The sequence below is a fragment of the Protopterus annectens genome, chromosome 4.part0 (assembly GCF_019279795.1).
Source record: "Protopterus annectens isolate FY-2018-M chromosome 4.part0, PAN1.0, whole genome shotgun sequence".
Classification (NCBI taxonomy): domain Eukaryota; kingdom Metazoa; phylum Chordata; order Ceratodontiformes; family Protopteridae; genus Protopterus; species Protopterus annectens.
Window position 1 is genome coordinate 738918622 of NC_056733.1, and position 11675 is coordinate 738930296.

An 11675-nucleotide genomic window follows, 5' to 3' on the forward strand; every position below is an offset into this window, starting at 1 on the left:
CCTATCTGTCATGACCCTCCCACTAAAAGAGTGACAAATTGAACAGTCCTCTTGTAAGTGGAGAGGGCCAATGCAGTAGACACAGGAACTATGGTTGTCAGTAACTGACATTTTTTGGCCACACTGGCAACGTTTAAAACCTGATTTAATTTTCTCAGACATCTTAAAGAAGAAACAGGTAAGAGAAAAAGGGTCAAATCCAGTAGAGTGACAAATCCAGTAAATATGTCGAATCCGATATACAAGTCAGTCCGGTTGTCAAATTCAAGTAAGGGGTGGTAGGCCCCGAAAACTCTAATAAGTTTAATTAAACTTAACGGTACCGAGTATTTCTACCTTACCACACACACATACACTATGTCACCAAATAGTACTTTTAGAATAAATTTTTCCTGAAAAATAACAATAATAAAAGTTATTTCTTATCTGAAGTTGCTCGAGCTCGATCCCAGTGATGCGAACGCAGCAGTGGCAAACTAGATCTGAGGTAAAGGCAGAGGGGGATTGTGGGTATTAGGTTGTCTCGAGCTTCTTCTCGATGCAGAGCTTGCAAGCGGCCGACACGGAGCCGAGGATCGGCTCCGAACCCATGTGTAAGAACAAACGGCGAGATTGAACACTATCACATCTGATGTTTTCTTGGTGCTGCAGTTGTCCTGCTTTAAAGATTGCTTTTGCACAATCAAGACCAAATGACATTCTTATATCATCTGAAAAAGTTCTGACCACTTGCAGTTCCTCATCTGATGAGCTATACAGTTTTAAATCATCAACAAAGAGAAGATGAGAAGTCTTTACACTTTGTTGTTTACTAGGAGCCAAATTACAGCCATGGCCTAAGCTGTTAAGTAGACAGCTTAATGGGTTAAGGGCAAGACAGAATAGCAGTAGTGACAGATTCACCCTGGAATATATCCCCCTTTGAATTTTTTATCCCTGGGATACTAATTTGTCCTTTATCATGGCTTAATTGGAAAGTGGTCTGCCACTGTTTCATTGTCACTTTAATGTAGTCGATCAGTGTAGGGTGTATCTTAGACATTTTTAAGCACTCTTATCCATGAGTGCGGGATACTATCAAATGCTTTTTTGTAGTCAGTCCATGCCATACTTAAATTCTTCCCCTTTTTACAGTTATCAACTATGACTTTATTTAACACAAAAATGATCCTCTGTTCCATATGACTTTCTTTTATTGCCCTTTTGTTCTATTGCCATAACTGAGTTTTCTTCTAAACGACTATAGACTCTGTCAACATCAATTCCCATGTATAGTTTATATGTTGTCGAAAGGCAAGTTATTGGTCTATAATTTTTCGGGTAGCTTGCTGGTTCAATCTTAAGTACGAGCATGGTTTTTCCTGTTGTTAGCCACGCTGGTGTCTGTTTGGGGTGTGCATATAAATAGTTCTTACACATGGCTAAATCTGTGTGCAAAGATGTTAATACTTTAAACCAAAAGTTAGGTACTGCATCTGGGCCTGTTGTTTTACAATTAGAGGCTTTTCTTAACTTTGTTTCAATCTCTCTGGCTGTTACTTCATCTCATTTCATATCCTGTACGTTTAAACTTCTTATTCTTTCTTTTACTTCTTCTATCCATTTAGCATCTTTGTTATGTTCCACAGGATCTTCGTAGATACTTCTCCAAAATGTATCTCTTTCTTCTTTTTTTGGCAGTCTTTCAATTTATTTTACCTTGTTTACCAATTCTCTTTAAAACTTTTTTGGGTCATTAATAAATTGCTTTTTTTCTACTTTTCCTTTACATTTACCTGCGTATCTTCTAAGTTTTTCCACCTGTGCTGAAATTTTTAGTTTGTTATTTGCGACAGTGCATGATAGATCCTGGTCTGTTTTAATATGGCACATTGTTTTTATCACATCTATCTTAGTATTTTGTTGATCTGTACCCTCTTCTAAAATCTTCTAACAGTGACACTTCTTGTCTTAATTGCTTTATAGTTTTCTCTAGTCAATACTTCCATGATGGTATTTGATTTCTCCCTTTCCTTTCCCTCACTACCTTGTGTTCTTGTGGTAGAACTTTATCAGTTATTAATTTAGCTTCACAGTAATATATCCTATTTACTTCTGTTATATCGCATGGATCTCTCTGGACAGTCCCAAATGCTGTGTTTATTTGTTTTATCAGACTTCTGACTTTTGGAGTTTTATTGACCTTCTGCAGTATATTTCTTTCATTGATCTTTATATATATATATATATATATATATACATATATATATATATATATATATATATATATATATATATATGTATATGTCTATTAAATCAAGCAACTCATCTCTTAACTCATTTTCTTCCAAACTGAGGGCACATCCCTTGTTTTCCATTTCCTGCAGGCATTCCATAGAACGTTCTATAGCATCGTCCTGTGGCACCATATCTTCAATTTCATCCTGTGCCATACGTTGCTCTGTCATATGGGAACTCACTGGCCTATCACTCCTCAACACTGACTGTATCAGAGTTTTCACAGTTCCTGTTCCTCCCCTTGCTGTCTAGCTTCAAATTAATGATTATACTGGTTTCCTGTGGAAGGCTCCAAAATATCTTGATATGGCACCTGACCAATTGCTTCCTGCCCCACTGGTTTCCCCTTAATTTGGATATCCATTGCTCTATCCTGTTGTGGTGCTTTATACATTGTATTTTCTATACTGAATCCTTCACTTTGCAGGTGCTCCCGATAATCAGTTTCTATTTCTTTAACTTCTCCATTACTGATCTCTTTTTCTACTTTGTCTTCTTTCTTAGTCTTATTTTTTGTGTTGTAAAGTTTTCCATGTCTGGATTCCTTTCCCTGATTTTTCTCTTGAAATATCTTTGGTGCTGCTCTTTTTGTATTGGTTAGTTTTGCTTTCTCCTTTGCATAAATATTACACCATATTAAATCTCTTTTTTTCTTTCCCATGTCCATATTTCTTCTTCAGATGTCTCCTGATCTTCCTGCTTCTCCTTACTTTGGGGACTCACTCCATCATGAGAAATGTAATCTGTGTTAAACCTTCTACATCAAACCTTTCACTTCATAGGCATTCCATAACTTCAATTGTTATTTTTTAACTTCTATTTTACTAATCTTCTTTTCTACATTCCATCTTTATGACTTTATTTTTTTATTGTGAAATTTTCCACATCTGGATGCCTTTGCCTGTATTTCTCTTCAAATATCTTTGGGGCTTCCTTCTTTACCTTGGTTAATTTGGCTTTCTCTTTGCATAAATATTGCACCATATCAAATCTCTCTTTCTTTCCCATGTCCAAATTTCTTTTTTATACTTTTCAAATATCTCTTGGTTTTGTTGTTTGCATTTTCGCACTTCCTCAGAACCCACATGCCGCTGAGGCAGTACGAATGATGAACATCAACATGGTCTACCAAGCTGAAGGCATAAGAAGGGTGTAAAAAACCTCTACAGAAATCCTCTGATCATACAGCCCAGAATTCTGCCAGTAAGCTTCTCCAAGGTACAGTCAGTGACAGAGCCTAACCAAAAAACCATGATGGATGTTGTCTACACCTCCATGCACTTCAAAACTGAGAGGACATATTTGGGTAAGCAAGTCCATCAAGAGCTTAAACCCATTAAAATTTGAAGAAGGGAACTGGGATGTATGTCCTATTACTGGAAATGTTGTACCATGGCCCATTTCTGGGGTGCTTGCACTACCTGCTCCTTAGCTGAGTAACTGAACAGGTCAGCGACAGCTGACTAATATATGAATTGAGGGAGAGATAAGCTGGGCCCAAGTTTTACAGCATTTTAAAGATTTCTGTATTGGCAGCACATTGGAAACCCAGATAACCTGGTTTGCTAGAGTTTAGATGGCAACTTCTCAGAAATCAGAAAATTAAGCAATATGTAGGGACAAGTGGATGTGCACATGCGTGCATGTATTTTTGTGGTGGACATACTGCCAACACAGCTTGCTTTGTACAATATATCTCCCACTAACTAGCATGAATGATGCCTGTTCTCAACACTTTCCTGGTAACATTAAGGTCTTATCATGTTCAGACTATCCCGTTGCAAATGACTGTATGCTAGCAAACATTAGAAATTAATTTTCTTTGAAAGAGCAAGTATTTCATGAAGATCTTCCTTACAGACAAAGTACAGTTTTGTCTGTTGGCTTTCGCCCCTAGTTATGCAAATACATTTATGGGGTATTTTGAGAACAAATACATATACACTAATTCTTTTTTTAAAAAATATGTGTATAGATACTACCGTTTCATTGACGATTTGTTGTTCATTTGTATAGATGGACAAAAAGATGTGCAAAAGTTTTTGAAGGAAATACAGATTAATAGCATGGGTATAAAGTTTGATGGACTTCAAAATGGGCAGAAAGTGCAATATTTGGATGTCTCATTAATAGGACACAAGAATAAGGTGTTAGAATATCAAATTCATAGAAAATTTCAAGGAGCGGGTTCTGTATTGCATGGTACAAGTTATCATCCAGCACATATTATTAAGGCAATTCCGTATACTGAGTTTAATAGGGTGAATAGATTGTGTAGTAACCCTATTATTAAGGAAGAGGAATATACACAAAGTTACAACAAATTTAAACTGAGAGGGTATGAGGAATATAATCTTAGAGAAAGTTTAAGAAAGGTTAGAAATCAAGGCAAATATAATAAAGGGGCAATACGGAATGCATCTCAGGAGTTAAAAGATGTTGTGTATTTTGTGTCTACCTTCTCTATATTAACAGAATATATTAAGGAACATGTGACATGTAGTTGGAATATATTAAAAAGGGAGGTGGATTATTTGTTTGATAGAAATATTAGTTTTTCATATAAAAGGGGTAGAAATATCCAAGATTTTTTGGTGCATAGCCGGTTTAAAATGGCAAATATGCTGATGTATACACAAGTTGTTCAACAGGGAACTAAAAGATGCGGCAAATGCACCATTTGTAGGTTTATTGTTAAACAATTTGATGAAATTAATGGTATTCCTTTTACTATTAGGGGAACCTATAACTGCAATTCAGTAGCAGTAGTTTATGGTATTGAATGTCCATGCAAAAAGTTTTATGTCGGAGAGACTAAAAGAACATTAGCCTGTAGAATCAAAGAGCATGTCAGAGACATTATAAATAATAAGGAAACCAGTCCCTTGGCTGCTCATTTTCATAGTCATCATGAAGGAAGAAATGAGGGTCTTAAGGTCACAGTATTGGACAGTATTCAAAATACAAAATACTTGAATGATAAATGTATAAAACAAATATTAAGGAAAAAAGAATTGTATTTTATATTAAAATTTAACACACTTAAACCAAATGGATTAAATTATGACTGTTCATGGAAAAGTTTACTTTAATGGCTGTATTTTTAAGAAAAAGTCATGCTTTTTTATATTTTTAAGTTTTTAATTGAGTGTTTGACTTAATTGAATAATTGATTGTAATTGATTTGGGAGGGGTTTGTAAGATATAAAAAGAGTTGAAAGTTAGTATAAGGAATCTTTTACTCTGTAAAGGCTATTTTGCCGAGACGCTAGAGATCAGAAAATCAGTTTTTGTATATTTTGTCATTGTGAATTCTGTCTTTCAAGTGGATTAAATTCTTCAGGGGTTGCTGTGGAGTCTTTTTTCTGTGGTATAAGAAGATTTTCCTTGGGTGTTTGCAGTGGTTTTGAAAGTGCAGTTTTGTACCTACCATAAATGTAGATGTTCGAGTGTTCACCCTGCTGCAGTCATCACACTTGGGTTATCCTGTCATCAGGCGGTCCCGCAGTCGGCCGGATTTCCAAAGTCTTGGTCCGACGTTGGTTGCTGTCGCCTCATCCCTGACGTCAGTGCGCCAGGGGTACATATACTGCAACCAACGCCATTTTCTTCAGTTTTTCTTGCCCCAGATGTCAGGTGCCCCCAAAAAGGTGATCAAAATTAGTACCAAATGGTGTGAACACTGTACAAACACAAAATCCCTTCAGCTATAAGCAAATACATCAGTAAGGCATAGCAGAGGTTTAGCCAGAAGATCAGGGGGGTTGGAGGGAGGGTAACCTGGACTGCAGCAGGGTGAACACTCGAACATCTACATTTATGGTAGGTACAAAACTGTACTATGTTCATCGTGTTACCCTGCTGCAGTCATCACACTTGGGTTGAGTCCCAAAGCTAAGGTAGGGTGGAGGTATCATAGAGGGCTAGTGGAGGCAATGAGGCCCTGCAGAACTGCAGTGGCGAAGCCTGCCCTGGACTTAGAATAAAGAGGTAGGTGATAGTGTTTGGTGAAGGTGTGTACTGAACTCCAAGTAACAGCTTCTAAAATGTCCTTGGTAGGAACCCCTCTGAGAAAGGCTGTAGAGGTAGCTGCTGCCCTGGTAGAGTGGGATCTAATGGTAGTAGGAACTGGTTTCCCATGATGGGTGTAACAGAACCGTATGCAATGGGCTATCCATTTAGAAATGGTTTGTTTGTATATAGCCCTCCCTTGAGAAGCTGTAGCATAGGATACAAAGAGCTGGTCAGTTTTTCTGAAAGCCTTAGTTTTGTAAAAGTAGTAACGAAGCTGCCTGTGAATGTCCAGGGAATGCAAGAGTCTCTCACCTTTGTTCTGTGGATTGGGAAAGAAAGTGGGTAGATGGATGGTTTGATTTAAAGCTACACTGGAAACCACCTTAGGCATGAAGGAAGGATTAGTTCGTAGAGAAACTCTGTCTTGATGAAAAATGAGGAAAGGTTCCACTGCCATTAGTGCCTGTAATTCTGAGACTCTCCTAGCAGAAGATATTGCCAGGAGCAGGGCAGTCTTCCAAGATAGGAACTGAAGGTCTGCAGAGAAAGCTGGTTCAAAGGGAGGTAACGTTAGTTTTTCCAGAACAAAGTTGAGGTCCCGTGTTGGTGTAGGAGCTCTTCTAGGTGGTCTAATGTTTTTTGCCCCTCTGAGGAACTGCTTTAGAAGAGGATGTGAAAATAAAGGTGGATTCGTGTCATAGTGAGCTGAAATAGCTGAAGCATGGATTTTAATTGAGGAGAAGGAAAGTCCTTTGTGCAACATCTCTGCTAAATACTGCAGAATGTGAGGCATATGAGGCTGAGTTGTGTCTTGGACTTTAGCTTGGTTCCAGGCAGAAAACCTTTTCCATTTGTCCGAGTAAGCCTTCCTGGTGCTTGGCCTCCTGGCTTCCAGAATAACATCCAGAACTGCTTGTGAAAGAGGGGCTGGTTGGATGTTTAAAAGATTTGCCATGCAGCCAGGTTTAAGGTTTTTAGCTGGCTGTGTAGAATCTGTTTGTTTTGCTGCGTGAGCAAATGAGGTATTTGAGGCAATATCCATGGTGGGCTGTGAGCCATATTCTTCAATAGCGGGTACCAGTGATGGCGTGGCCAATCTGGGGCTATGAGAATCAGTCGAGGTTTCTCCTTTTTGACCTTCAAAAGAACCTTTGTGAGAAGAGGTAATGGAGGAAAGGCATATGCTGTCAGGTTTTTCCAACTGAAGGAGAGAGCGTCCACTTTCCAAGCTTGATGGTGGAATGTCCTTGTACAAAATTTTGTCAGTTGGTAGTTTTGAGGACTGGCAAACAGGTCTATATTTGGTAGGCCCCATTTTTGAGTTATCATTGTAAATATTTGTGGGTCTAGCTTCCACTCGTGGGGATCTTTGATGTTTCTGCTTAGGTCATCTGCTAATGTGTTTTTCTATCCTGGCAGGAATTGAGCTTGTAACTGGACTTGGTAGGCCAGAGCTGTGTTCCATAAGATTATTGCTTGCCTGCAAAGAGGGTAGGAATGTGTGCCCCCTTGTTTGTTCATGTACCACATTACTGTGGTGTTGTCCGTCTTTATTGCAAGTTGTCCTGGATGTAATAGATCCTTGAAGGCTGTCAGAGCTTTGTGTACAGCTAGCATCTCTTTTTGATTTATGTGCAGTTTTCTTTGTTCTGCAGTCCATAGGCCTTAAATGCATTGCCCTGCCATGTGTGCCCCCCAGGCATAGTCTGAAGCGTCTGTTGTGATAGTTTACCTGGTTGGGGGCAAGGTGAAAGGCTGACCCTTGTTGAGGTGACATGCCTGTGCCCACCATAGAAATTCCTGTTGAAGGCAGGGAATGAGAGATATCACTGTGTCCAAGCTGTGGCTGTGTTGAGACCATACACTTTTTAGGTACCACTGTAATTTCCTCATATGCAGTTTTGCAAATGGTATTATCAGAATGCAAGATGCCATGAAGCCCAAAGCCTGCAGAATTTTTCTTGCAGTTAATTGGGTCTTTGTTGTCATTGTCTTGAAATATTGAGTCAGTTGTAGTTGCTTGTCTGGTATCAGATAAGCCTTCTGGGCCATTGTCTCCAAGCTGGCACCCAGGAATGTCATTTTTTGTGAGGGTACTAGTTTTGACTTATTTTCGTTTACTGTGTACCCCAGACAATTTAGCAGATGCTTCACAAAAGCCAGATGATGTAAGAGAATGTCTTTTCTTTCTGCTTGGATGAGGCAGTCGTCCAGGTACGGATATATTTGAATTCCTCTTTGTCTGCAGTATGCAATTACTGGTGCCAGGCATTTTGTGAAAACTCTGGGCGCAGTAGATAAGCCAAAGGGCAGTGCAGAGAATTGGTAATGGGTTGAACCTGCAATGAAACGGAGGTATCTTCTGCAACTTTGTCTGATAGGGACATGCAGGTATGCCTCCTTGAGGTCCAACGTTACCAGCCATGCTTCCTTGCCCAACATGGGAAGTAGCTGCTGTAGTGTTAGCATCTTGAATTTTGGGACTTGTAGGTAAGTGTTTAGAATTGAAAGGTCCAGAATTGGTCTCCAAGCATTGTCCTTTCTGGGTACTAGAAAGAGCCTTGAGTAAAATCCTTGGCCTTGCTCTTGAATCGGTACCCGTTGAATGGCTCTCATGGCCATGAGAGCTGTAATTTGTTTTTGAGCCTCTGCCCCTTGATTTAGTGGCAGGTTTGGCATTCCTCTTTTCATTGGCAAGGTGTGAAAGTGGAATCTGTATCCTCGTAAAATTATGTCTAGGACCCATTTGTCCTTTGTGACCATGTGCCAGTTGTCTGCAAAAAATGCTAGTTTTCCCCCCAAGGGGGCTAACAAAAGAGCTTTGTGTGGCCAGTTGAGGTGCAAGTCATTGAGTTTGCCTTCTGGTGGGTTGAGACCTGTCTTCTCCTCCTTTCTGGGGTGGAGTGTCCCCATTGGCAAAGTTTATACTGGGCTTGTGGTTGTCCTCTGCCCCTTGGGCGCCTGTATTTACCCCTCTGAGGTCTGTCAGTGGCTGGAAAGGACCAATTTTTTGTTGGCCAGTTTCGGCTGAAGCAAGGGGGTTGTACCTGTGGGAAATCTTTGACTGTCTGCATTGATTTCACCTTATCTTCCATTTTCTTTAGCACCTCTTCTGCTTTAACTCCAAAAAGAACATCCTGCTGTAAGGGTGCATCCAGTAGTTTTGCTTTAACATGATCAGGTAGACTTTGTTCCTTTAACCAGGCATGCCTACGTATAACTGATCCAGTGACAGCTGCTCTGCAGGAGGCCTCCAAAGAATCAAACCCACATTGTAAGGTATGTTTGCCCACCTACTCGGTAGCGTGCAACAAATCCTGTACTTCTTTCAGTTCAGATTGTTGGGGAAGGGAGGTTATCTTTTGTTTTAACTGAGAGATTAGAAACTGCTGATACTTGAGCATATGAAATTGACAATTTAGTGCTCTCATAGCTAATGTGGCTGAGGTGTAAACTTTTTTCCCCCACCTGTCTAGTGCTCTTGAGTCCCTCTCAGAAGGTACTGGGTTTTTAGCCATGGAAGCCTTAGCCCCTTTGGGACCCTGGGAGATAGTCTCTGGGTCAGCTACTGGGCTTTTGTAAAGAAATTTGTGGGAATCAGGTACTCTGTAGTATCTGTCAGGCTTAGCCGGAGCAGGAGGTAGAGAGTTTGGGTTGAAACTGGATTCTAAATAGACATCATCCACAATGTCCAAAACAGGTGGGATGGCTAGAGGTCTGTGTTGGGGGAGTAAAAGAAACTCTCTGAGCCTTTTCTTGGAATCAGAGTAATCCTGACCTTCCCAGTGGAAATGTTCCCTCATAGTGTGTAAAGTTTCCCCAAAAGAGTAGTCTTCAGGAGGGGAAGCTGAGGGAATAGAGTCCTCAGCATCAGAATCTTCATAAGGAGAGTAGGAATAGTCTTGGTCTTCAGAGGAATCTGAAGAAATAGACAGTTGCTCAGAAGAAGCAGAATCTTCCTCTTGTCTAGGCCTTTTGTCAGGAGGAGGCTGTGAACCCCTGATAAGAGAAATCAAATCTTCAGCCATTTTGAGCATCTGTTTCTTAGGCATAGGGCCTTGAACAGGAGACTGAAGTGTAGTCTTTTTAGCTTTAGAAGGAGTCTTAGACTTAGAAAACGTTTTGACTGTGAGAGTCGTCGGTCTGAAAATGCCCTCAGAAACCGATGGCATTTCAGAAGCACCAACGTCCTTAGAAGGTATATCGTCGGAAGGGCCTGAAGTAAAAGGCTGCGTCAGCCTAGTACATTCCGTCAAAATATCCGTAGTGGTCTAGGGTTCCAGGATTGCAGTAGTCAGGGGCTGCGTCGGAGCCTCAATGATAACCGGAGACCGGATCAACCGAGGCCTCGGAATCGGGTTTAGGCCTTGACTGTCGGTCCTTGTCCCTGTGCTTTTTGTGCACGCCGGTAGTCGGTAGCTCCGACGGCATGTTACAGTTAAATTTTCTACCAAAAAAGTGTTGTGCGAAATCAAATCGCCTTTTAATAGTACGCTTATTAAACCTAGCACAAAAACGAGAAGAAGTGACGTCGTGATCAGGGCCTAGGCAAGGTATGCAATAAGAATGAAAATCCTTATGAGGTATTTGCTTCCCACAAGAAATACAATTGTTAACTTTTTCTGACATCGGTCTGAGGCAAGAAAAGTTTCCCCAATGGGGTACTTAGCTTTATAGAAGACTTCGGTCTGAAATTCGAATTCGACAATCTCAGGAGTCGGCCGACCGGCACTTGCGAACTGCTTCTGCTTCAGGCACCGCGCGGCAAGAAAGACTGAAGAAAATGGCGTCGGTTGCAGTACATGTACCCCTGGCACACTGACATCAGGGATGAGGCGACAGCAACCGACATCGGACCAAGACTTTGGAAATCCGGCCGACTGCGGGACCGCCTGACGACAGGATAACCCAAGTGTGATGACTGCAGCAGGGTAACACGATGCACATCATCCAGATACTTTGCCAGTAGTCAGCACTGATCTACATAACTACCTCAATCTTTACCTGTGATAATTTGATCCCCCCATGCCAAATTCAGTATGTGACTCAGTAATACAACTCAGTTAGTTTGGGTTACTCTCTTTGGATAAGTGGAATTAAATAGTCACAGGTTACAGAAAATGATGACCTGATTTGCACATTTTTAAATGAAACTTATTCAGGCCAAATGGTTTCAATAATACTGATCAGCACTATTCATTTCTCTTTTTTTCCATGCAGTTTTACGCAGTCTGTGTAACCATGCAGTTATTTTTATTTATGTACAATTTAAAACTATGACAAACAAAGCCAACCCAATGGCACGCATCCAGGGAATCCATATGATCTGCTCAGATTCAGGAAAGGACTCAGGTTGCCAGTAGGGCTTGCCAGCAGGGATAGGA

The 11675-nt window shown here is 40.5% G+C and overlaps 1 protein-coding gene across 2 annotated transcripts in view; it reads right to left on the minus strand.

The window, feature by feature from the left end:
* The window catches only part of GNB1L (G protein subunit beta 1 like), a 739619-nt gene that overhangs the window by 433522 nt on the left and 294422 nt on the right, over positions 1 to 11675 (minus strand). The gene's annotated exons all lie outside the window — the stretch shown is intronic.